We start from the raw sequence: 24,655 nt of genomic DNA on the forward strand, positions 1-24,655 counted from the left end.
TATCAATGCTTGCAACTTCCTTCATATACAGTAAAGGCTTTATATACAAAATAAAACGGCTTTTCACAGAAAGACATTGCACCCTTAGCATTGCAAAAATAAAATGGCCAGCCTTAATTGAAAAGGTGCTAGATCTCAAACACATGCATTGCATTTCAGCTTCCCTTCCCAGGGCAGGTGACATTCCCAATATGTAGCTACTCTGTGCTGAGAGCTGTCAGCCCTGCTCTCTGATGGTCCCAATGGAGAGCAGCTTTCCGGGCTGTGCTTGTGCCCAAAGCAGGAGGCAGGTGCTGACTGGGCTGCTGAGGCACCATCACTTCCCAATCTTCCACCTTGCACTGCTTCCCCACAGTCCTTTTGCAGCCCGTACTCCATGCCAACCCCTGCCACAGTATTTTTCCTCCCCTGCTCTTTTTCCTGTGCAAAGTTTGCCTCACAGCCCATCACCAAAAGCTCATTTTCTCCATCAGTGAGTTGTCATCCTTCTTGCATTGCATGAGGAGCAACTGACCTTCTGCATGGAGGGACGAAAGGACAAAACAAAGCAAGCAAACCTAGGCAGAGGTGGAAGGCTACAGCTCCGGGGCTCCTGTGTGGCTTGCACTACTTGGGTGCCCAAGGATGAATTACCAAGTGCTCAGTGCCCAGTTGTCCACCTCCCCAAAGGGAGGGCATTGCATTGCTGGGCTGTCCTGTGGTAGGGCCACAGCAGGTGATGGCTCAAACCTGGGCAGAGGTTTTCCCAGTGTGTTGACACAGAGTGACCATGCAGGCAGCACATGCATGTGGCGGGGGCATGGGTCTGATGCCCCATATTGGCTGGGCAGCAGCTATGTCAACCCTCTGCCATGCACAAAAAATCGGCTGAACTGATTAAAAAGCTTGGTGGAAGATGACGCCCTCCTCTTTGGACTTCCAGTAGTTTCCAGAGCACAGCCCAATTAAGTGTTTCTGTGCTCAGATGCTTCTTTGATCCAACTACCTTTGCTGCATGCTTCATTGCCTCCGGAGCTGCTGTCAGGGTCGGGGTTGGCTCGTGCAGATGTGGCTGCTCACTGCCTGGCCAGAGGCCCACAGGCAGCTCACCCCATGGGCAGAAGGGCTTTGGTGGGCCTGGTGGGATCCCCATCCCCCTTGGCTCATCCCCATCCATTGAAGGTGCTGCTGTGTTTCCCTGTATTTTCCTTCCCTTCAACAGGGGACACAGCTCTACATTATTTATAACTAACCTTTCTTGTTCGTGCTTTAGGACAGACACAGTAAAAAACTCAACTTAAAAAATTTATTTTCTTCGGGAAAATATAGCAAGTGAATATGAAAAGAGATCGTCTCCTGCATTAGCTGTTATGTGTTCCCAGCCCATCACAGGGGATGCACTATGCATGTAGCCTAGCTGAGGTGGGGGGGACGCGGCCAGGGAGTACAAAGAGTGTGAAGCCTCATTTTTCATCTGCTTTTACATTTATACAGTCCTTTTTACACAGTTCCATCTCGGGGTACTGCACCTCTGTAAGCAAGGGACCGAATCCTCCGGCACTCCAGCAAAGCTCTCCACATCCTGCCTTGGGAAGGAGGGAGGCTCAAGCCTGGTCCCTTGGGGTGACAGCTGCACTGTGAGTGCGAAACGGTGTTTTCAGGAGGGTTGATGATCTGTGCTCACCTGAAGTGCCTCTCTGAGACTCAGGTTCACAGAGAAGGCCCCGATGGCTCACAGCATGTCCAAACACCGGGCTCCAGGTACACCACCCCTTGGGACACACAGGTGATTTGTGAAGACCAAGCTTCTGCCAAAAGGTTGTAGGTGTAAAGCTGCCTACACCTGCAGCTGATTTTGTGATTGTTGCCAACGGTTTTTAGTTGAACCACAGTTTTCCATCTCCTTCCTGCCCGTCAGCTTCTCCCGTGCTCTCCTGCACTCCCACTCCATCAGCTAGGCTGCTGTGTAGAGCAGAACCTTCACCAGCAGTGAGGGTTCCCACTCCCGGTGTGACAGGTAGCTCCACTGCAGGGCAGCGCTGGGTGCTGCGGGTAGTCATCACTTCTACGGCTTTCCCAAACACTACTGCATTTCATGAGGCAGACAAGCACGAGCTTGTACCTGCAGGCCAGGCAGCTGCTGCGAGCATTTTACTGTATTTTGGACCCTTGAGATCACGGCTTTTCAGTGGGGAACTGCTGGTGCCGTCAGACACATGTCTTGCCTGGAGGATGTTAGTGTCCCCACGGGCCATTGCAAGCAGCTGTAAGATCCCATGTCACCTGCAGGTGAGGAGCCACAAGTCCTGTTATTGTGATGTGTCACGCTGAGCAGCCCTTCGGTGTCCTCTTCTCAGTGGAGGTGGGAGAGCTGGCAGCTCTTTAGTGCTCCTGGAAACACCCCCATGTACAATGTCTTCCCCTCAGGTGGGGGAAATATTAAAAGGCTGTTTGGAGACACATATCTCTAGAACTTCTCCTGATTACACCGGCTTTGGTGATTGTGTTTCTGGTCAGCCTTGACAAGAGAAATATCATCTGTAGCTCCAGAACCATTCCTGGATGGTTCAATATTTTCTCTCTTAATTTTTGATACAAAACACTTGTTCTTCATCTCCAAATGATCAAGGTGGTCTCTCTCCCTCCTGCCCACACAAGGACAGCCCAGGAGGTTCCCCTGTTAGAAATCTGCGCTTTTTTACGCAAGGGGTAACCTAAAATCCTACTGCTGTTGATAGGGCAAAATAATGCAACCAGCACATACGTAAGGCAGTAGCTCCAGCAGCTCAGATTTACTTGTAGCCCAGTTTCACATTCACGAGCAACTCTGAAAGAGCCCTGGTAACTCTCCTCTCCTCCTAGCTGTTTGCCCAGTGCTCCTCTGCATGGCTTCAGCGGGGCTGGGATGACAACTGGGATGGATTAAATCTCATGGCAGAAGAATGCAGCCAGGCCCCCCAAAAGAGACACCCATAGCTGCACAGTGAAAGGATGACTCCATGAGACCCCCTCCAAGCAAGGGTTCTCCGCAGTGAAGTTCTGGAGATCTACGGTGGATGTGCTGTGAACACGCAGTGTGGAGCTGGAGAAGGTGCTCACAGCTGTCCATGGCAGCATGGGCAGCGCTTGGGGCTGGCCCAAGCAGTAGGAAGGAGATACACTCACAAAAATGTCTGAGGACAATATATTGCTCTTGGACCTGCCACTTTGAGAACAAGCCCATGGAAAGGAAGAGGTCATGCACACTTAGTGCTTTTGTATCTAAGATCCTACTTCTAGGACTTTTCGAGGTCTTATGTGCAATCAGTGAGCTGCAAGGTTTTGGCTAGAGCTAGGCTAGACCTCCCAGAATGAACTTATGAATAGGACATCACCGATCCTACATTTTCATCACATCAAAGCAGCATCACCACACACCTGCAGGAGGAAGAGCCTCCAGAAAAGCCACAGCAGGACTGTGCCATGGGAGAAGGGCAATTACCTTCTCATCTAATGCATGCTGTGATAACTTCGGCTGAGCTAGATGGGAGCAACTAGCAAGGGATTTTGCTGTATTAAGTCCTACTTTCTCCCTATAGTGTTGTTTCCAGTATCTGGAAAGTGAAACAATATACTGCTTCAGTCCTCTGGTAAATTACGTGGGGCTTCACTTTTATAATAAAGCGTAAGGTAACCCCAGAGAAAGCAGCCAGGCTTTGAACACAGTGCTCGCAGGAAGGTGGTTGTGGAAAGCAGGGAATGCCAGTGGTCGAGGAGCTGAGGGTAGGTGGTGTGTGTGCTCATGGGGCTGTGAGACCTGGGGACCTCCCCAGGTCTCCAGGTGCCTTTGCCAGCACTCACCCTGCCAGCTCACAGAGCATAAGGACCACATGGTCAACTATTTCCAACTTATGTTTGCTTTTGCATTACATAAATTCTTGGAGGGAAGATCCCTTACCAGGGTTCAGAGCAGACAAACTCCCAACTCCACAGCCCCAGGGAGCACCCAGGAGCAGGCAGGGTCCTTTTCTCCTTCTCTTTCTTTTCCCAGAGAACAGCTTTTAATGATCTGGCAGGGTATTTTCATATTTACCATAATCTTTGCAATGTCAGTGAGTTAACCATGCATCTTTTGATGCTCAGACTTGGAGCAGCAAATGAAACAGCTTTGCTAAGTTCCTGCAAAGGCAAATGGTGTCACGGGAGCAGATGAGACCCCCTTGGAGAGGGGGATCGCTATAGGGGCCAGCACTCAAGACAACCAGGACACGAACCTAAGCCTAGAAGGCCAGACTAAGAGAAGCACCACCCTTTAACATATAAAAATATGTTTTGCTTCTTGCAGAAGCACTGCAGTGTTGGTTCTCCTCTCATATCAGCTGTGCAGGATTTTCTGGACTCAAGTGGAGTTATCCCTAGTTTGTACAATGCCACTAGACATCATCATCACCTCTCTGTAGCCTGTTTGTACAAATAATGCAAAGCCACTGTAGCCTCTGAAATCGTAAACTGCCTGTTCTGTAGCAGGGCAAAAGCATTAAGATCAGAATGTGAAAAATAAAATTAAAAATACACTAATTAGCGGCAAAATCATATGGGATCACATTGGACTGTACTTACGGTATTTGCTAGCTGCTGTATTTAATATTGCAAAATAACCATGTTGTCAGTAGCACATGACCAGCAGCAAAGGAACGGCCATGAAGGCACTAAGAGCACTAAGATTCCAGCAGCAGAGCCAGGCAAGCACCATCGCACGCGGAAACTGTTCACATCTGAAATGAACTGTTTGCAACCTGCAGGATGGGGAAGTTAGTGATGGAACCAGGTGCAGAGCCGAGCTGGAGCACCCGTGCGGGCCAGCCCCGCGCTTCCCAGGAGGTTGTACAGCTTCTGGACCTCGACAGCCAGAGGTCTGCAAAAGGAGTTGCACTCCTTAAAATCAAAAGCATGCAAGTAATTAAAAAATGCAAAGTACTGCCAGAGCACTAGGAGAGCAATGCTAGAGCCTTGTTTCACAGTGAAACAGCCTGAAGGCGCTTCCATGGACGCACAACCAGAGTTCTGCTCCTCTCTCCACTGAGAAGCTCAAGGACTTCTTCTCTCACTTACTAACAACAAGTTTCCTGAAGCACCTTGTGTAATCGTTTGGGGTTTTTTTTAAGCTGGGCTCACACCAGCTTCTTATATTTCCAATCAAGAAAGGAAGATACTGAAAATACTCTGCTTAGACATATCAGGGACCTCAATCTGTTTGCTCCTGGCTTTGCATTAGAGCCTCTGGAGACCCGTATGCTTTCGCAAGCTCTAAGTGTTTAATTGAAAAGTAAAACAAAGCCCAATTTCAAGGGGAGCAGATGCAATGCCTCTCTCCCCACCTCCGCAGCTAAGTGTGCAGCGTTACTGACATGCCATTTCCAGGCTTCCTGGGCAGATCCAAACAGCTTCAGATCACATGAAAATTGAAATGCCACAACAAAACAAGGCAACTCCAAAATCTTGCACAGCAAAACCCCTACATTGGTTTCTGCCTCTTACAATCCGCACGCGAGGGCTGGTCCCATCAGCAGAACATCACAGCACCGCATTTGCAGACAAAGCTCCTGCCAGCACCTCTCATGACTTGCTGGCTCCTTTGGGACAATTTTGTGGGGACAGGAAGGACCCAGCCCCTACCACCCTGCTCCTGCACCCGCAGTACCAAACCAGGGTGAAGAACAGCTCCCTTGCTCCTTCCCCCAGGGCTGGTGCCCACCATTTTCACCTCCATCCCCTTGCACACCCTGGCAAGAGCTGCAGCAAAACTAGGGCTCCCCAAACCTCTTGCATTCTTCAAGGCACCCCAGACCCCGTGGCATCTGGCTTACCGCAGGCAGAAAATGCATCTCTTCACTCCCAAGGAGAAGCCCCGTCCACCTCCTCTCTTAACAGCAGCTGCTTAATGCCAGGCAGCGCAGCATCCTTCAGGTAGCAGCTCTGCCAGCGCAGGGTGCTGTAACGGTGAGCCATCACAGCCCCATTTCGGTTTGTAGCCTGGCTTTCAGGGAGCAGGATTTGCGCAAAGAGCGACAAGCAAACTCCTCCAGCCGTCCAGAAGCAAGAGCAGCTTGAAAAGCTGCCTGGAAATTATTGTGGTACACGAAATATTTCAATAAGGGCTGTGAAAACCTGGCACTGTATCTCCTGCCCTCCGCTGGGAATGCATGACAAATTTTAACATAAGCCAGCATACAAAAATAAGCAGACGACAACACTCCAGAGATCTCTAGTCTCCCTTAATTACAGTTATAAAAGTAAAATCAAGTAGACATCGAGCTCATGCTTGATTTAAACCTAACATCAAAAGGGGAGAACAAAGGAAAATGCTCTCTTAGTTTACTGCATTTAGTCACTTATCGACAGTTTTAACGCATTCCTGCATTTGCTTTGCCTTTGTGCCAATGATGACACGTTTCCACTCCTCCAGGATTGCTTTTGCTCTATGTACATAACCACAAGGGTTTCAAGGAGTGTTTTGCCCCTCTCTGCAGCTCCAAAGCCAGGAGCTGCACCCACACCAGTGCCCCATGCTGGGATGCTCGTTGTCAAGGCACCCTGTGGGGATGCTTTCGCAAGGGCCTGAGGAGGCACGTCCCAGGGGCTGGTGCTGCCGCGTCCCAGGATGGTTGGGGTGGGGGGCAGATGCACTGCCCTGCACTGTCCCAATTGCTCTGGGGAATGCAGTAGTCGTGGGAACATGGCAGGTTTAGATGCAGGCTGGACTTTGCTTTATTATCACCCTAGTCCTCTGCTGCTGCTCGAGGAACTGCTCCACCCTGCTTCAAGCAGCTTATTATGCTCGCAGCGAAATGGCAGGTGGGAGGATGCATAGCCCTGTGCAGCAGGGTGGACACACAGATACAACAGGATGGTCAGGCAGACACGGTGGGATGGACATGCAAAGCCCAAATCCTCTGTCTGTGCACCCATCGCACACACTGCCTGTAGCTGCCTTTACCAACTCTTGGTCCCCTACAACCTCCCAGGCTTTGGCCGGCAGAGAGGCAATGTCCAGAGGTCCCTCAGCTCTGGCCAAAGGAGGGTCCCCAAGGGAACAGGAAGGGCTGGCAGAGAGGAAAGCAGACAGACACACACAAACCAAGGCTGAAAATGTAGCACCCATCAGCATCTCCTAGCAGAGCCTGAACTGCAAGGATGTGCTGCTTGACGCATGTTTGGTACTTTAATGGGGTCCAACAGCAGAAGTGTTAGCATGAAGATAGGGTAAGAGAAGGAAAAATCCAGACGAAGGGAAAGGGAAAGGACAGGGAAATTAAAAAAGAGAAGCAGCTATGGAGATGTTGTACAGCCGAGATGCCTGAGTGGACACAGCAGTTGATAATTAAGGTCTATATAGAAATTCTTGAGGGAGCTGGTTTATGATTTCTGAACATTATCCTTCACCATGAGACATCTTGGAGCTTTGTCACTCCTAAAGTCAGCCAAGCACATATGACCTCTGCAAAGGGACCAGTTCTGAGCAGCACCCAGTGCTGCACAGGCTGTTGCCCTGAAGGAACAGGGCTTTGGTCTTCCTAGGGACACAGAAAAGCTGTTCTATAGGATAAGTCCCTGTTAAGTTAAGCAAACTTTTACATCTCCTAATGAAAGACCATCCCAACCCTGCAAGGGGGTGGGAGTAGGATGGTATGGGGTAGCCAGCTCTCCCCAGCCCTGGAGGTCACTGTGGTTATCACTGCAAAAAAGTTCCCTGCAAAACAAAGAATATTTTCTTAACCTCTGCCTAAATCCGGCTGCAAGTTTTCAAGCACTAAGTGGCCCCTACAGAGCCCTAATTTTTTATGCTGATGAGGAAGCTTGGTGCAGTTTCCCCCAAGTCTGTCTACCAGATAAATGCTTGTTGGTAAATGCTTGTTCTTGAGATTCATAGAATCATAGAATGGCTTGGTTGGAAGGAACCTTAAAGATCATCTAGTTCCAACCCCGCTACCATGGGTTGGGACACCTTCCACAATTCAGAAAGCTCAGGGTGTAGAATTCATGTCCTATGGAGAGAAGTCTACTTATTCACCACAAATGGGGGTACTGCCTCAAAACCTAGCTTTTCATCTCGGCATTGCTGAAAAACGGAGAGATGTGAGCTCAGATACAAGGTGTAGCAAACATATTCCTCAGAACCCCCACAGCTGGATTGATGACAGTGTCCTTCAAAACTTGCTCCCTACCATGCTGCTGCCTTGGGAAACAGTGGGGTCTGACATCTAATCGCATTTGAAGCCCTGTGTTTGGGTTTTTTGCTTTAAAACTTGTTTCCATCTTAGGTTGCCAGATAACAGCCACGGCCTTCCTGGAGTAGAGTCAGACCTTCAAGGTTCCCAAAGAACAAAGCAAAGGATTCCAGGATGCATTTGGATGGAAGGGGGAGTGTTTCCAAACACACGAAAGTGCAGAAGATGCCTCTGACATTTTACACATTCTCTCTTTTTTTTACATTGATAGAGCAAGAGTTGTCCACTCTTCATTGACCCGCAGATGATCTCTGTTGGTATCTGAAGACGAGGAGGTCCACAATGGTAGCAGCATCTTCTTCACAAGACACAACTACGTGCAGCAGGGTGTGATTTGTGTTCAGGCTGTTTCAAACTCTCCATTTATTTTTTGCCACTGATACTAAAAGAGCTGGCAGGAAAGCAGGTTTGTTAAAATTCAGCTCAGACTATCCTCCCTGACAACTGAAGGAGAAAAGTTAGGCTGGAAAACCTCCACACCACTGAATCATTCGCCTCCCTGCATCGCAGAAGGGGCTCTCCTGCAGGAGAAACGTCTTTCCTTTAAATAAGTAGAAAACAAGCAGAAAAAACCCACAGACATCCTTTGTAATAAATATCATAACAACAGAAGAAAGCCATGAACTGCTTACTTTTCCCTTTATAGGTCCCATTAAAGGCATGCAACTGCATGGGTTTGCTCCCATTTCGGGAGGAGCTTGGTGCTAAGAGAGACCAAGTGCACAGGCTTGGCTCCAAACCCCACAGAATTAATTGCCGCACTAATTTCCTTCAGCATACAATGGATGAGGTACATAGGAAGGTCAATGGTGAAAAGGACATAACGTACACAGAAACAGGGATAAAAATGTATCCCTGCCCTTGGTTATGTGGGTCTGCTCCAGTGCGGGGGCCTCTGACTCCGTATGCCACCAGTGCAAGCTCCTCGCCAGTGGGACCAGCTCCCTTTGGATGTCCTTCTGCTTCCTCTCCTTGCATTCTGCACTAGCCACCTTGCAGGCTCTGTCTGCCCTCACTAGGCTGCTCTCCTTGCTTAGACTCTTGTTATACTACTACTTCTACTACTACTACTACTACTAATTATTATTATTATTAGTAGTAGTAGTAGTAGTATTACACTTTCACTCTAAGCCCTTTTTTCAGTTTCTTACAGCTTCCAAAGGTAATTAGTTTGGGGGCTGGAATGTTTCACACTTTCAGCGTTGAATATATGAAGGGTTTTTTAATTTCAACTAGTTTTGTTTGTGTGTGAACATTTAAAGAAAAGCCATGGATTAGCAAACAAACACCTATAAAGAAGGTTTTGGAGAGGTTTTTCATGTTAAATTGTATTTATTAGCTTTGCAGCCTATCTGGTTTCATTACAAATTCAAAAGGATGCTGATGAAGCAGAAAGCCTTGAGAAAGGAGCAGTGGAAAGTATACAAGCTCTTGTGGTTTCTTCCTGTAATGAAGGAAGAATGAAGCCCCAGGGAGTGTGGTCCAGGGACCCATCGCTGACAATGTGTACCAGGGCTGCTTTGCAACCTGAAGCCATTAAGAGCCAGAAATAGGATTAAGTACCTGGCCCTTGGCTTCCTCACAATGTTAAGGGCTTGGTGTAAATCAATTCTCTCATGCTGGCCTAAAAATAAGCATTCAAAATTATTCGGAGAGCTAAACAGGATTTTGCTTCCTCCTCACACTTAGTCATAAAATTCTTTAATCAATATTAATGTTATAAACCCAGGCATGTTTCTGCCTTGTGCAAAGAAGCAAAGCATGGAACTATTCTATAGGGGGAACGTGGCTCCTGGCGGGTACCTGCTGCGGGGTGAAGGACATGCAGTGCTGCACGTTGTGTTAGTTGCCATGGTAAGAGCTCCTTTTTTTTTTTTTTTTTCTTCAGTTGCAGAGTAAGTTGTTTTTAAACCCCACATTAATTGCTGCCATGCACTGCAAGGCACTGAGCCATCCTCTCGATGTGGAGCTGCTCTGCCTGCCAGCCCCTGAACTGGCGAGAGAGGGAGGGAGAAGCTAGTGCGTTTGCTTCCAGATTAGACCAAGCTGTGTAGAGTTTGTTTAGATCTCTGGCAAAGTTCGGGGCTCCTTTCTGCAAAGCACAATGTGGCAGCTGTATCTTGCCGTGTAGGTGTTACAGATTTTCAAGGTATGCACGATATGTGCGGTAATCAGCTGACATATATATTCGTTCTTAATTTTCATTGTTTTCCAACTATAAAAAAAAATACTGATACGCTAGTACTAGTGGAATACCACCATAAATCATTCTTAATTATTTATTGAGTGGTTGTGTACTTAAAAAAAATAATGGCCTGGGACTGTCTGAGTGGCAGTGTTGGATTTACAGTGCATTATCTGCCAATTAATTGGAAGATGCTTTTAGTGGAAAAAAGCAAAGACTGTATCACATTAAATTTTGATGGGGAAAAATTCCACAGATCAATTTAACATTAATATTAAACTTGCTGTGAATAAACATTTCATTAAAATTAAACTTGATTTTTCATGTTAGCACATCTATTTACTTTTCTGCCAGCCTGTTATAATAAAAACATGGAAATCCATTCATTAGTGAACAGCACTTTTCTAAGGACTTGCTATGGAGCTGTCTTCTTACATGCCGGTCCCGCTCCTTTAAATCCCTGCTTGAGTAGGGTGCAGCAAAGTGTATTCTGCAGAAATCCATGACAGACAAGTAATACAAATATGAAACAAATATGTTTTTGGTCACAATCAGGCTTCACGTGTGCTTGGCAGTCCCCAGCATCCAACAGGTTTGTCACAACGGAAAATATTGCTGGAATTTTTCATTGCTGGATGGCGTGAGAACACCTGGGGAAATGCACAGGGAGTGCATGCCACCACCAAGTGCTCAGCAGGCCTAAGGTTACACCAAAGGCTTGCTGCCCATTTATTCATCACCAAAGGGGAAACCACTGCTGTCCTTTGGTTGCAGAGAAGTGATATTATTTGTGACACCAGCAGCACCTACGTGCAGTTCCAGAAGTGTCAGACTGCTTCCCACTGTGCTTCCCTTGCTAATGCCACGATCCAGCCTGGCCATCCTAGGTTTTGACTTTCTGAAGACTCAAGCCAGTACGAGACATGTTTGCTCAGCTGCAAAGATCTGCTGAGATGGCTTCAGATAGTGCTTATCCATGCAGATGCAGGGATATGTTCTCAAATCTTACCCGTTACCACCACCCCTCATGGCCCAGAGGAGCAGAGGAAAGGCGGGCAGAAGAAAGGATGGAGGACCCAGCCTGGGGCGGGGAGGCTGCTGGCTGTGCGTGGCTCCCTGCACGCTCCAAAGTCCTTCAGGTTTCCAAAGGCAGCATCCACATGGCATTAACTTCTGCGGGGCAGGGCCCAAAGGCATTGAGTGCTTGCTCCTGGGCTTCAGCTCACACAATTTTTTATGGGAAATACTAATGGGAGAAAAGAAACCAACAAAAGATGGCATATTTAGAAACGCAGGCTCAGCATCAGCTAGTTGCAGCTCAGAAATGCAAAAAGAATAAAAAATCCAACTTATTTATATGAGTATAGCTTTGAGGTGGAGGAAAATGAGGACACTGAAAGCGTGTATGTACACAGAAAATTTTCAGACATACATGCACCAAATTCCCTATATCTGCATGTACACGGAGCGCCATCCGACCCTGCCGTGCTGCCCTGGGCTGTCGGCACCGGCTTGCTGGAGCTGGGAGTTTTGCCCCCTCCAGTGCTCACAGAGATGCTTTTAGGCATAAGCCCTGCACATGAAATATTCCTGCGGAAACCCACTGGACTATTCATAAAATTAGAAATATATTCTCAGTTTTACATCAAAGCTTCAGCCTTGTGTTTTCACCTCTACTTTCTGTATGAATATAGAAGCCGTTTTCCTCCAAACTTTTCAGCTTAATTTAACTTTTATTGACTTGAGTAAGGAACTAGCCTCATTCCCTCTAATAGGGAATGCAGAACATAAAATGAGTTCCAAGGGGCTTTCCAGATGGAGAGGGGAAAAAATATACATAATATAAAAAATGCAAGTTATGTGCTTTCCACAGTTGTAAAAAGAAAGCCTGACAAATATATTTAGTGTAAAAAAAAGGGGGGAAATCAGAATATGTCAGTAAAAATTATCTCTAGAAGGGGGCACTAAAGGGTGAGATTTTGTATTTTAGCAGTAACAGCATCCAAGGCACTGGGGAGCACTGCTCAGTTTCCACAAGCCGGGGGAAGGCAGGGAAAACCCAGCTCTGGGCAGAGGAGGGGCTGCCAGACCTTTTGCAGGTGCAGCTCAGGGTCTTTCCCTTTGGGGGTCCCCTAGCACCACACTAACCTCCCAGGGGTCAGTTAGTCTCCCTTGAGCTACCCAGACACTTCATTTTCCTATTTCATGTTTTCTAATGATCCTGTGTAAGGACCTCCCTGCCTTGCCAGTGGTATCTCCATTATTTCCAGGTCATCTTCCACTGGAATTCTTGAAATCTTGCTATTACAGTCAATTTTGTGTGCGTAGAAAGAGCCTGCAAGGCGCTCTGAAAGCTATACAATTCCAGAGTAACATATTCCTTATGTCTAATAAAAAACTAGATAATTATGTCTTAAGCAGTTTTCTGTATTTTGGCTGATTTTAGACAACTGAATTTTTTTATCTTTTTGCTGCTTTACTTCAGCAGCAGGCGGGTCCAGAGAGGCCAGGGGCCATGGCTCTGCGGGTGGCTCGTGCCTGGTTGCCTGGGTGTTTTATGATTTGATGTCTTAACCTATTTTCAAAAACATCAAAAGTTCAGGCAAAGCACCTGAAATGTCCCGCGATCTCTCCATCCCTCTGCCCCCCTTTGCTAGTGCCTTGCACACAGCGAAGACTGCAGAAACACCCTGAACTCAGCTCCAGGGAGTCAGTGACACTGTGGCCTTTCCTCTCTTGCCTCATTCACATGTTTCTATACTTATCCATAGTTCTAGAAAGGTATTTTTTAGCTCTACAGTCTTTTGCAGCAGTTTCTGTATTTCTGTCTGTAACATCATGTTTTGATCCAGGTCCATGCTTTCTATTTAATACCGTTAATATTTCTTTTTTGACCCCTGGCATTACCGCGTCTCTTTCAAAGGAGAGATTTTTTTCACCAGGTCATCTTGCACATTGTGAATAAACACAAATTTGCTTATTTTGAATGCTTGACATTATGTTAATTTTGCTCATTTATTCAGAGCAGTATACTGTAGCACAATATGAAAGACGAGCGGTGGTTTCCCAGCTTCACGCCATGCCCCAGCCATGAGCACTCCAGCTGGGATGCGGAGGGAAGGGTGCTATGGATGCAACTGCCCCGCTTAGTGCCCGGCCTCGGCGCCTCTGGCAGCACGGGGCTGTCTGGGGGGCACCAGTAACCCCCACTTTTGACAGGCTTCTGACTGCCAGCCCATGGCCTGCCACTCCCCTTGCTTTTAAGTTTCTGTTTGTTAGTTATTGGGTGTGTATGTTGCACATTAGTCCAATCCTCCCTGCTTGCTAAAGCCAGTATTTTAGGCTGTTCCTGGCTTCACATGTAATATTATTCCTCATCCGTATTGTACCGATTCCTCCCACCTCATGTACCGTCTCCTTTACAGGCTTCAGGCCAGCACTTCAGTGTCTCACTCATCATCATGATTTAGACAAATTTCAGCTGCTCAATGATCCATCTCTGCGCTCCTGACACCCTGCTGCTTATCTGCCCTGCCTTGGCACAGGAGGGCAAGCAGGAGCTTCACTATCTTATTATTTAGTTTTTTCTATGCTAACAGTATTTCCCCTTCATTCCCCTCCTCCCTCTGCCTTGCCATTTATCATTGCTGGTCAGCCTTCACCTGCTGCAACTTTCTGATTATCTATCAGTGTCTCCTGCACCCTCCTGTGCTACTCTTTATTGCTTAATTATTTTGAAGATGTTTAATGGTGGTAGCTCTTGTCTCTAATTTTCTTATTATTATGCAGAACACCATATACAGCTCATCTGAGAAATGCCAAGGGAACGGACTGGACACTAATTGTATCATTTTTACTTGTGCTCCTGATTGCACTGGTTTTCAGCAAACCACTCACATCATGCACCCCCAAAAAGTCATGGTAGATGTTCAGCCACGGAAGAAGAGAGCTGAGACTGGGACTGAGTGGTGGCACTGACACCCATCTGCACCCCCAAAAAGTCATGGTGGATGTTCAGCCATGGAAGAAGAAAGCTGCGACTGGGACTGAGTGGTGGCACGGACACCCATCTGCACCCCAGGCCACACGTGAGAGACCACTCCTGGTGCCCCATCCCTGCCTGCCCCAGCCCTCCCACACACCTCCTTTAGGTTCCTGCCTGGCCGCAAGGCAGTGGTGGTGGTCACAAGACCAGGTGACTATCAGAGGAACTATTCTGCTAAAGAGGAAAGAAAAATGACCAAAAAATAATAAAACTCAAGTGGCAGCACTGATCAGTGTTGTCACACAGGTGCACTTTGTCCCTGCTTGCAGGGTGAGGTGACCTCCTCTGGATGATGGCGGTGCATCATCATCTCCTCCTCATCTCCAAAAGCAGTTCCTACACACACCACGTTTCTGCACCACCACCACTGAAACATCTCCTCTTGCTCACAGAGGAGCTCGGTGGCTCCGGGCAGGGGCCCCAGGCCAGGTTACCAAGCTGCTTGAAAATCTTTTGCGATAATGTTTTTAGAAGGTAAAGTTTCCTTTATCATAGCGTCCCGCATTGAACTGTATCAACAGCTCTTTTTCCATAATTGCAATCCACAGCATGGCACCTGGAGTCCTAAATGTCACCAGATTTCTCCTACTTCTCCCTCTGATATTGAAATTGTAGCTGCAGCCGTTTGGGTCCGGCTGGTGAGTCTGCTCTGCTCAGGGCCAGCACGGTCTGCCTGTCCCGGGTGCCAGCGCAGGGAGGACACATGGTCTCTTCTACCGTCTCCTCCTCCCTGCTCTGCCATCGCCAGGGCTGATTTGCCCTCCTGCCCACATCCCTTCAGAGATGCCCCTTGGTGCCTTCAGCCTCTCCGCTCCCTGAGGGCCAAACCCTGCCAACAGGGAGTTCCGCCCAGCCTCACTCACCCTGCAGCAGCAAGAGCGGAGCAGGGAGAAGGCGGGGGAGAGGACATGCTGTGAAAAGCATCCGTGGAGAAAGCAAGCACATTTGCTTATCTGAAAGATAAGAAGGGGTTTTGCCATTGAAATTTCTTATCAGAACATGTCTTGTTTTTGCAGAAGCACACAACTGCCTCTCACACCAAGGATAAATATGGTGTTAAATGGGATGCTATGACCTACATTTTATGTATATTATGTCTCTTATGCTGATAATGAGCAGAGAAACCTTGATATATTATCACTTACTAGGCAATATTTTTCCCTGCTTCTCTCCTTAGGATATTATAAAGCATTTCTGGAACAAGATGTATTTTCTTTAATTTATGTGAAATATTGAACCTTCTGCAAACATTACCATTTAAAACAACTACCAAGGAACACTCTTTGATAAGAATCTTTCCCTTTTTTAGTTCAAAGGTGCTCGTGAATTTGCAGACAAAAATACAGATTGCAAAAATAACAATGGCAGACACGTTGTCCTTCACATTATTTCTGTTCCTGGGCGAGCCCCAGGACCAAATGATGCTGGGCCCTGTACAAGCCCTGAGCTGCAGCTGGGACAGCTGTGGAAAGCTGGAGAAATCCCAGACATCTGCTCTGAAACCTTTTTGCCTCCTCCTGGATTGCCTGTTGTCTTTCACCTGACAGCCAGCTCTGATGTCCCACTGCATGGGAGGCACTGAGCTGGGGGGCTAAGCAGCAAAAAACTCATTTGAAAGTTGGGATTGGGCACACTGTGCTCTGCCCGTCTCCACTCACCAGGACAAGGCTCACAGCATGGCTGTGCCACCAGGTGAATGCACGTGCTGCCTGTGCACACCAGACCGGGACCTGGGCAAGGCAGAAGCTGCAGGAGAGAAATGGGAGCAGATGTGTGAGCATCTCTGCCACGCTGACGCAGCAGCAGCGAGGACCGGTGTCCTTCCCGCACATGCTAGCCCTCAGCAGGGCTCCCTGGCTGGCACTGGCCAGAGCACCTGGTTTCCATTGCGAGGCTCCCCAGTCTCCACACAGCCGACACAGCGCCCGTAGCAGCCACTCCCTAGCCTCACCCCTGAATAACTTCAGTTGGGACTTAGCCAGGATTATTGGTATGTTTTGATTTACATCATGCTCCTGGTCTCCTTCCAGCGCTTGAGTAGCTGTCCTCGGTACACAGATGAATGTGCTTGATGCTGAGATCCGAGCGGTGCCCCAGATGTCTGTGCCCATCTGCTTTCTGCCGCATGACAGCAGGATGAAGCGCAAACGAACACAACTCTTGAAGGGTACAGGAGACCCACCCAAAGACCAGCCCAGTTTCTCCAGGCAAGCAGAATCCAGGAGAAAGAGTAGACCCCTGGTGAAGTCTCCTGGTACGCCCCTGTCCTATGTGTCCCCAGACACGAACTTGGTCAGCCCAGCTGGTCATGCACATTTCAATGCTTGTGAGCGCAAGGAAAGGGTGAGTGAGAATGAGGGAAATCAGCTTTCCCTGCTCTGAGCTCTCACGCTGTGTGTTGTTAGTCTAGGTGCAATTTTAATCAGGCTCTTGCTGAGCTGCAGTTCGTTAGCTGCAGGCGCCTGCACTCCAGCTCCTCCCAAAACTGGAAAGAAGGTTCTGTCTGCTCAGCTGCTCTGATTCCCAGGCCAAACCATCATCTGTGTAGAGCTCAATACCTTCTACAGCATCAAATATATCATGATTTTTTTCTTGGAAGCATGAAAGATGGATGAACTGGCGCATGTGATGAATACATTCAAGCACTGGAAAAAGCTCCCAGCAACTGCAGCCCATGGAGAAATCATGCACACTTCAAGCTGCTGGCGCTTTATGAAGGAAGCCATGGTCAGTCCTCAAAAGCAGCTGTCACTTACGGTCCTACATACACATGACTGTACATGTGTGGGAGATCCTGGCAATAGCCAGTCATGGTCAGAGACCAGGTTTGGGAAGAGAGGCTGGCTGGTGCCTCAGCACCTATCCCGCCTGTGGGAAAGGAGAGGAGGGGTGAGTCCTTCTGCAAGAGGCAGCTGCAGCCAGCAAAGGGGGGCATCATCACATCCCTCGTCACGTGCAAAACAAGCTGGGTTAAAAGGAGCCTCTTCAGTGTGACATTCCTCCATAGACAACATTTATTTTGTCAAGATGGAAAAAGAAAACACCTGTGGAACATTTTATATAGTGTTCTTTGTCTAAGAAACATCTCTGATGAATAAACTGTTTCCTATTGCTCTCTCGCTGCTCTGCCTCAGTTCCTTCCCCCAAACTTGCCAAGCATACTCTTCATGGAGATTATTACAGACTCTGTCCACTATTTTACTTTCTCTCTCTTTCATTAATACAGAGAACTCACCATGACTGGCATTGAGTTTTTCCAGTTTGCCACCCATGGGTCCGCCTTGCTTTCCTCTTGTGGCCAATGGAGCACTGCAGCACCTCCTGCACAGGTTCTCACACTGGCACCACACTGGGCTTCATAAATGACCGTGCACTTCCCAGCCGATGGTCTATTACCCCATGAAATTATGCCCAGCTTTCCCTGAATTATTGACCTGGACTCTTGGTGCTATCCCCATTTTATTCCAGCTTAGTATATATCCTCTGATTTCATGTGACATAACCCATCACAGTTCTTGTGTTTTCTTCCAGACCCTGGGCTTTTCTCTGGTTTGACTGGCATGTGGTTCTTTTTGATGTAATTCCCCATCCTTTTCTGCCTGTCTCATTTCAACATTTTTTATTCTAAGTCATGTCCAAAGCACCATGTGCCTCCCAAAACCCCACAGCTTCCGTTGCCTGGCACATGGTAGTTGCCATCAAGATTGTTCTTCTGGATCCCCCCCAGGGTCTGTCCCCACCGTGGCTGTCACAACGTGTCCTTCTACCTGAGGTTCCATCAGCCCTTCAGGATGGCAGAGACGCTCTTAGCTGGGATCGACACAGATTCATTTTCCTTTCAGTTCCTCAGGTCTCATACTCTCAAATTCCTCCAGTACCCTTGCACAATTTGGTGTATCTGCAGGAACAAACAGAACATTTTTGCATCCAGGACCTGCAGAGGGGCTGGCAGAGGCACCAGCCTGCCCCTGCCCTTAGCTCTGTGCCGAAGGAGAGGCCCCACTCCAGCACCCACCAGGGTTTTTTTTCCTCTTCCTGTTCATGCACTTGGCTTCTGCCTCCCTCCACTGGAGGCTTTTACTTCATCACCTGTTATTCCTTGCACAGTGGCCAGCTGGGACTCAGGGGCTGCAGGGAGGGTCCCAGCAGCCCAACCTGCAGTTCTGATTCTTTCACAGTTGCACAATGTCTGCTCCAAACTGCCTTTACCCAGGACATAAGACATTTACAGGACAAGTTCCAGCATCAGAGGACTGAGTGCAACAGAAGTGGGTTTGTACAGTGCAGATGTCTATTCCTGGCCATTCTCACTCCTGCGTAATTTTGAGTCGTGTATCATGAATATCAGCAGTGCACCAAACATCAACTCCTTATTCAATCCTACATAAACCAAAACTGATAACTCGGCATAAAAATGTGAATGTCCTAATGAAACGCTCCTTTTCCTGTTAATCACTTGTCAGAGTCCCACAGATGTTGTCAGTGGAGAGTTTTTAAATCTGCCATGTTACTGAAACACCAGCTATGCTAGACCAAAGGAATATATTCCTTGGAGATAAGTTCCTATGTCTGGTGAAGCCCAATGCTGCAGGCACTTTCTGTTCAAAATATTCAGAGCCACGAAGACTCTTTGCATTTGAATTAGAAACAACTGTAATCTGACCAACCTTCTTCTTTCTCTTTTTCACTCTGCTCTTGATGAGGGAACAGGGGAATATTTTTCAATGGATAAAACAGTATTCACATGCCGGAATTATGATATCTTTTTCCCAGAAGGTTGATTATAAGAACTCTATTATTCTCCCCACCACACCTATGCCTGCTCAGATGAATGTTAATTAATGCAATCGGTTACGTAAAATGAGCAGTACATTTTAGAACAGCACCTTGGTGATCACATTTATTTCCCTGACAAAAGTAAAAGAGAAAATACTTTGAAGACTCAGAGCTGAGCATTAGTAGGAAATTCACAGGAGCAGAATTTGGAAGTCCCTCCTGAAACGCCAGTGATTGCTATCACATCTCTAGCTCGCAGCATAAATGACCCCACTGTGAGGTATTACATCATCTTCCACACTAAAAATAAAGGTCTATGAACACTAAGTCCCTTAAGTGCCTGGAAAGGCCCAACAAGCCCAGAGCAGAGAATGGACAGACTGTGACATGTAACCAAACCCTGCAGTCACCAGTATTTACCTGGGGGGTGCAGGATCAGTGCAGGGCTGGTAGGGTGGACATGGACTTCAAGGACAAAAGAAGCAGCATCGTAGCAGAGGGGTGGTTGGCTACAGAGAGATCACTGATGAAGCTCCTCAAGATCTCAGGTCTTGGCTTCCATTTAACTCAGAATTTATGGCCCTGGCACAGAAAGAAGAGTGTGCGGATGGCTGAACACTGGCAGGCTGCATCCAATGCAAAGATGGTAGAATTGGGATGCCCTTAAGGACTGGGTAAAGCATGCACTTCAGGATTTAAAAAAAAAAAAAAAGTCAAAACCAAAAAAAGAAGAAATTCTGCTGTAAGCACTGAATTTTGCATTTGCAAAGGCAGGAGTGATGCCTCCCCACTCCACTATACTCTGTGCCCTGAGACCGGGAACAGCCACTTCCAGCCAGCCTTCACCAGGCCAGGCAGTAAGGATACAGGTTACCTGTACTTGTACATGCATACCAGGAATAACCTTTTAAATTCATCATTTAAAACTGGCAGCAACTCAGATCTTTCAGAATGGGAAGATGAAAACCAGCCACAATTGCTGGCTCCCTGCTCTGGACAGAGCAAACTGCTGCCAACAGTTTAAGGTAGTAAGTGTTCCCTGTTTGGGGCAAGCTATCACTGCTAGCAATCGAAGCTGCTTCCTTCCCCCCTGTCCTTATGCAACAAGGCTGCTCTCTAAATGTGCAAACACTTTTTTAAGTACAAGTATATTCTCTCTTTTTTTAAAATAAATAGTGTATTAAAATGTATAAAGAATAATTATAATTTCTTTAAAGTCATTTCAAGTCTCACATGTCTAATTATTCCTGGCCTTCTTAAACCAGCTCATCATTCCTTTGGGGAGTATTTACCTGGGGAGCACAGTGTGCCCTGGTTTGAGGACACTGAGCTGTCTCAACAGAACTAAACCCTTTGCTTATTACCTTCCCAAATTTACTAAGACTGCAGCATAGGTGCAAGGCTGACTTAAATGTATGGAGGTTGTTGTTGGGTTTTTATTTTCCTTTAAGAAAGGATGCTTGAGTCAAGGTGGGCTGGGCATCCTCTGCAGCCCCTCTGCCCTGCAGCTCACCGGGCAGACCCACTTCCTCATTTTACAGCAAGGCAGGACCTGTTGCAAAAGGCTTATTCTCCAGAAAACTGAGATGATGCAAGAAATGTTCCATGTTTACTGAAATTTCCCAGTTCTTCTTGTCTCTTCCTTTTCTTGAACATCTTAAGCATCTATGACAAGTATTTCTTCAAGCCTCTTCTCAATCATGGGCTTAATCCAAGAGCAAGTGATGAAAAAAAGATTTGGGTCAAGCCCTGCAAGTATGTATTATGCTTATTCAATCAGAGCACAAAAATCAGCATTGTGACACAGTTCAGTTAATTTTTCCCTAACCAAAGTAGGCAAGGTTTTCTCAAAATCAAGTATCAGATATACAAACTATATACAATCAATCCATAAAATAAACCTGAGGTTCAAAGCCTCACTCAGCTTAATTAAACAAATTCAAACAACAAACACAGCTGAAGTAATCTTTTCCATTTTACAGGCAAGCCTCGAGTAGGAAAAGAAACTACATTTTCTGCATAAATTATTGGTTGTGAATTATTCACTCACTTTCATTTTGGATCCTTTCCAGGGATTCGACTTAATTCTCAGTGACGTCAAAAAGAGCCTTTCCTTTGCCTTCAGTGAGAGCCGGCTCTGGCTCCCCTTCAATAAAAAGAGTTGTGAAGAGCGGCGCTCGCAGTTCAGTCATCGAAGCCAAACCTGGAGCCTGGTAGGAGCAGCAGGTTTGGTGTGAGAGGAGCCCTATGCATCGCTGCTGTTTGTCTTGAGGATTTCTGAAAAGAAAATCCATTTGAACTATACTACCCCTATCTGGAGAGATTTTCACTGGCTTCCAGGAAAATTGTAGGTTTTGGGTAAAAGCATTGCTTTTTTAATCACTCTCTGTTGCATTACCTATGCTGCCTATATGCTCTGAAACTTAGAAAAGAGATTTTTGTTTCCTGTCTCACCCTTTGCTTAGGGAGTCTTGAAGAAATGCAGTGCATGCCTCTTGCTGAACTCTTCATGCCAGCTATTCCCTCCCAGCAGGGATGATGCTCTGTGCATTAGTTAATAGCACTGAAGTTGGACCCAAGGATTTATTTAGCATCCCATTTTTAGACCGTGCCTTGGTCTGCGCCCCTTGGCTCTGGTTTTGGAAAACTCTCAGACACGGAGCAAGGGTGCTGGCAAAGCCTGAAGGAGTGACAGCATCAGCCCACCGGAGGGGCTCACTCCTGCCCGGCTCCCGCATGCAACCCAAAGGCTCCTACATGATTTTCCTGTACCCAGTAAAAACAACTACACAAAATACAGCAGCTATTAGGCATTCTTACTTATTTCTTGCTCTGACATACCTCTTCCTTTTCCCTGGGAAATCAGAGATATTGGACCCTGCCTTGTATAAACAAAACCAGGAAGCTCCGGCATTTAACTGGGATTTATGAAACACACCTGAGATTCTCACCCTGGCATGACTCAGGGTGAGATCTTCTGGCCCCCAAAGCCCACCACAGCCTCAGCTTCTTATACACGATTTCAGAATACAATCCTCCACAGACACTTACAACCCTTGGATGGCGAAATACATGCACACAACACACAGAGGTACACAAACACACACTTGTGCATCTCGACACAGAAAAGGTTGGAGAACTCTAAACCTTGGGGTTTTCTGCCTGCAACCTCCCACCTCATCTCTGCTCTGTGATATGCCTTCATTAGCATTATGCCTTTTTCTTTCACCTCCCTCCCCAGTGAATCTGAATCTGGGCACCTGCATCTGTACATACACATTATGTTACCTTATTCTTACATAAGAAAATACCTGGCAGCACTGGTTCCAGTTATCCACCCTGCCTGGAGCCAAACCCACACCACAAAATAGCTCGACACCTTTGGGAGCACGATACTTATTTCATGAGCTTAGGAGCCAGGTTTGGGTCCACAAGGCGGGGGTGGTGGGCTGCTGCACCCTGCCTGCCTTGTAAAGCTGTCAGCAGTCATTGCCACCTGGTAGTTCCCCTCCATGATTTAGGTCTGGCCACCAAGGGCTTTTTCCCCTACAACACACGGGAATCGATCTATATCTTGGGGCTAAAAGCACTGAACTAATTTCAGCGGAAGGAAATCCACTTGTTGCAGCACTGTTTGTGATTGGCTCTTAGTGTCCCAAAATTGCCCCTGGGCAAGAAGAAGATCCTAATAGTCCAATCAGATTAATCAAAATCAAGACCTTAGAGGCTTGCGGACACAGTCTGAGCAGTCTACATATAATTAACCTTAAACTGAACTGTGACATACTGAACCCAACTGAGTCCAAGTGCTTCGGCTGTTACACCATTAGCATCTTCAGCAGCCACATCGATACCCCGCGCTGCTGCCGGGCTTCGCTTCAAGTTCTCATCTCTCCTCTGTATTTCATGAGACTGATCGTTCCAGCTGGAATGGTCTCCTATTTGTTTTTCCCTCCAGCTTGGTCCCACCACTGCAGCACCCCTCCAGAGCCTCAACACCCAAGGCCATGTGCCCTCGCAGTGGGAGGTAAAATACTGATTCACTCTGGTGCTTTCTTCTTTGCAGTTGTATTTTTGGCTATTTCTTTGTCTGCTTTTATCAACTCCTGCTCTCATAGCTCTATGAGTGCTCTTCTGCACTGTTATTTGCTGTCATGAGGAGAAGCAGAAAAAGTAAAGGAAGCAATTTTCACTTACTAATAACTTTTCCCTGTCATGAACATAAGTCTTGACTCCTTTTTGAAGACTAGGGGGCAAATTATCAGTTGACATAGGATCACAAACCTCCACAGACTTCAGAGAAGCTGCAGCAATTCACACCCTCTGAAAATCCACCTGGAAACCTTTGTAACTAATTTGGCGAAAAGCAGAGGTTTCAGCAAGTGAGAAATGGCAGACATTGCAGACCAAAATTGTTACTGCCCTTTAATACTGTTTGTTACCAACTTGTGGCTTTCTGCTGTAAGAAACTATCTGACATCAGTGTCTTTTTTAACTCCCCTGGGTGCATACTTGGTGCAGGTGGTGCTTTCTCTGCACAGGGCACACAACCACTTTGGTAGCCCCACCACGGCAGCAGTGCTAGGGATGTATCACACAGCGACTGAAGCCGTCTGGGTGCTCCTGGTGTTTTGCACTGGCACCAGCACCCCCAGCCCCAAGCCCAGCTCAGCCACACACCCCATGAAAGGCAAGTGGGATTTTGGAGGTAGGTACTTCTTTCATTTATGATGCTGTAACTGCTGGAGGATGCTGTTATCAAAATGTTGGGTGGACCGTTAAGGCTGCAGCCAGCACACGCAATCTGTGATGTCCAAGTGTTCAGATAATTTAAACCTGAAATTAAGAAGATTCTAACTTTGTTCACTAAGACTGCCACATCAACAGCCAATGCTTCTTTTAATTACATCACATCTGGAAAAAATAAGAAGTGAAAGGCTTATATCCTTTCTTCCACAGACTTAGAATATTTAATGGGTGACAGCCTCTCTGGTGAGGTCCACAACTCTTGCTCCCTGCCAAAACCTGCTCCCTCTGCACGACATTCCTCTATTTGTTACTACCAAGGGAAGTCACTGGTCACTGAGCTTTTGGCAGTCGGCTCTCCTCAGGCATCATCTGAGTCCTCTGGGGCTGGAATCACAGTTCTCAAACAGTACATTAGCTCTAGGAAAATATTCTATGGGTTTTTATTGTGAACATGTTATAAGGAAAGTATTTGTTAAGCTCCTACCTAAACCAATCCGTAGCTTTATCAGGGTCCTCAAAACACCTTGCAGGCTATTCCAGTTAATCTTGAAGTTTCACTACGTTTTGCTGGGCACCTGAGATCTGGAAGAGGTTTCTCTTCCAGGTTCCTCTTCCAGGTGCACCAATTCCATTCCCATGCGTGGCTCAGAAAAG

The 24,655-nt window shown here is 47.1% G+C and overlaps 1 protein-coding gene across 1 annotated transcript in view; it reads right to left on the bottom strand.

Annotated features, from left to right (window-relative positions):
• Window positions 1-14,402, bottom strand: part of LRRC7 (leucine rich repeat containing 7) — a 216,376-nt gene extending 201,974 nt beyond the window's left edge. The window contains exon 1 of the mRNA XM_080406612.1: window positions 5,826-14,402. The gene's annotated coding sequence lies outside the window, so the exon portion shown is untranslated. The remainder of the gene's footprint in view (window positions 1-5,825) is intronic.
• Window positions 14,403-24,655: the final 10,253 nt, after the last annotated feature.

This window comes from Falco punctatus (assembly GCF_963210335.1).
Source record: "Falco punctatus genome assembly, chromosome: 11".
Classification (NCBI taxonomy): domain Eukaryota; kingdom Metazoa; phylum Chordata; class Aves; order Falconiformes; family Falconidae; genus Falco; species Falco punctatus.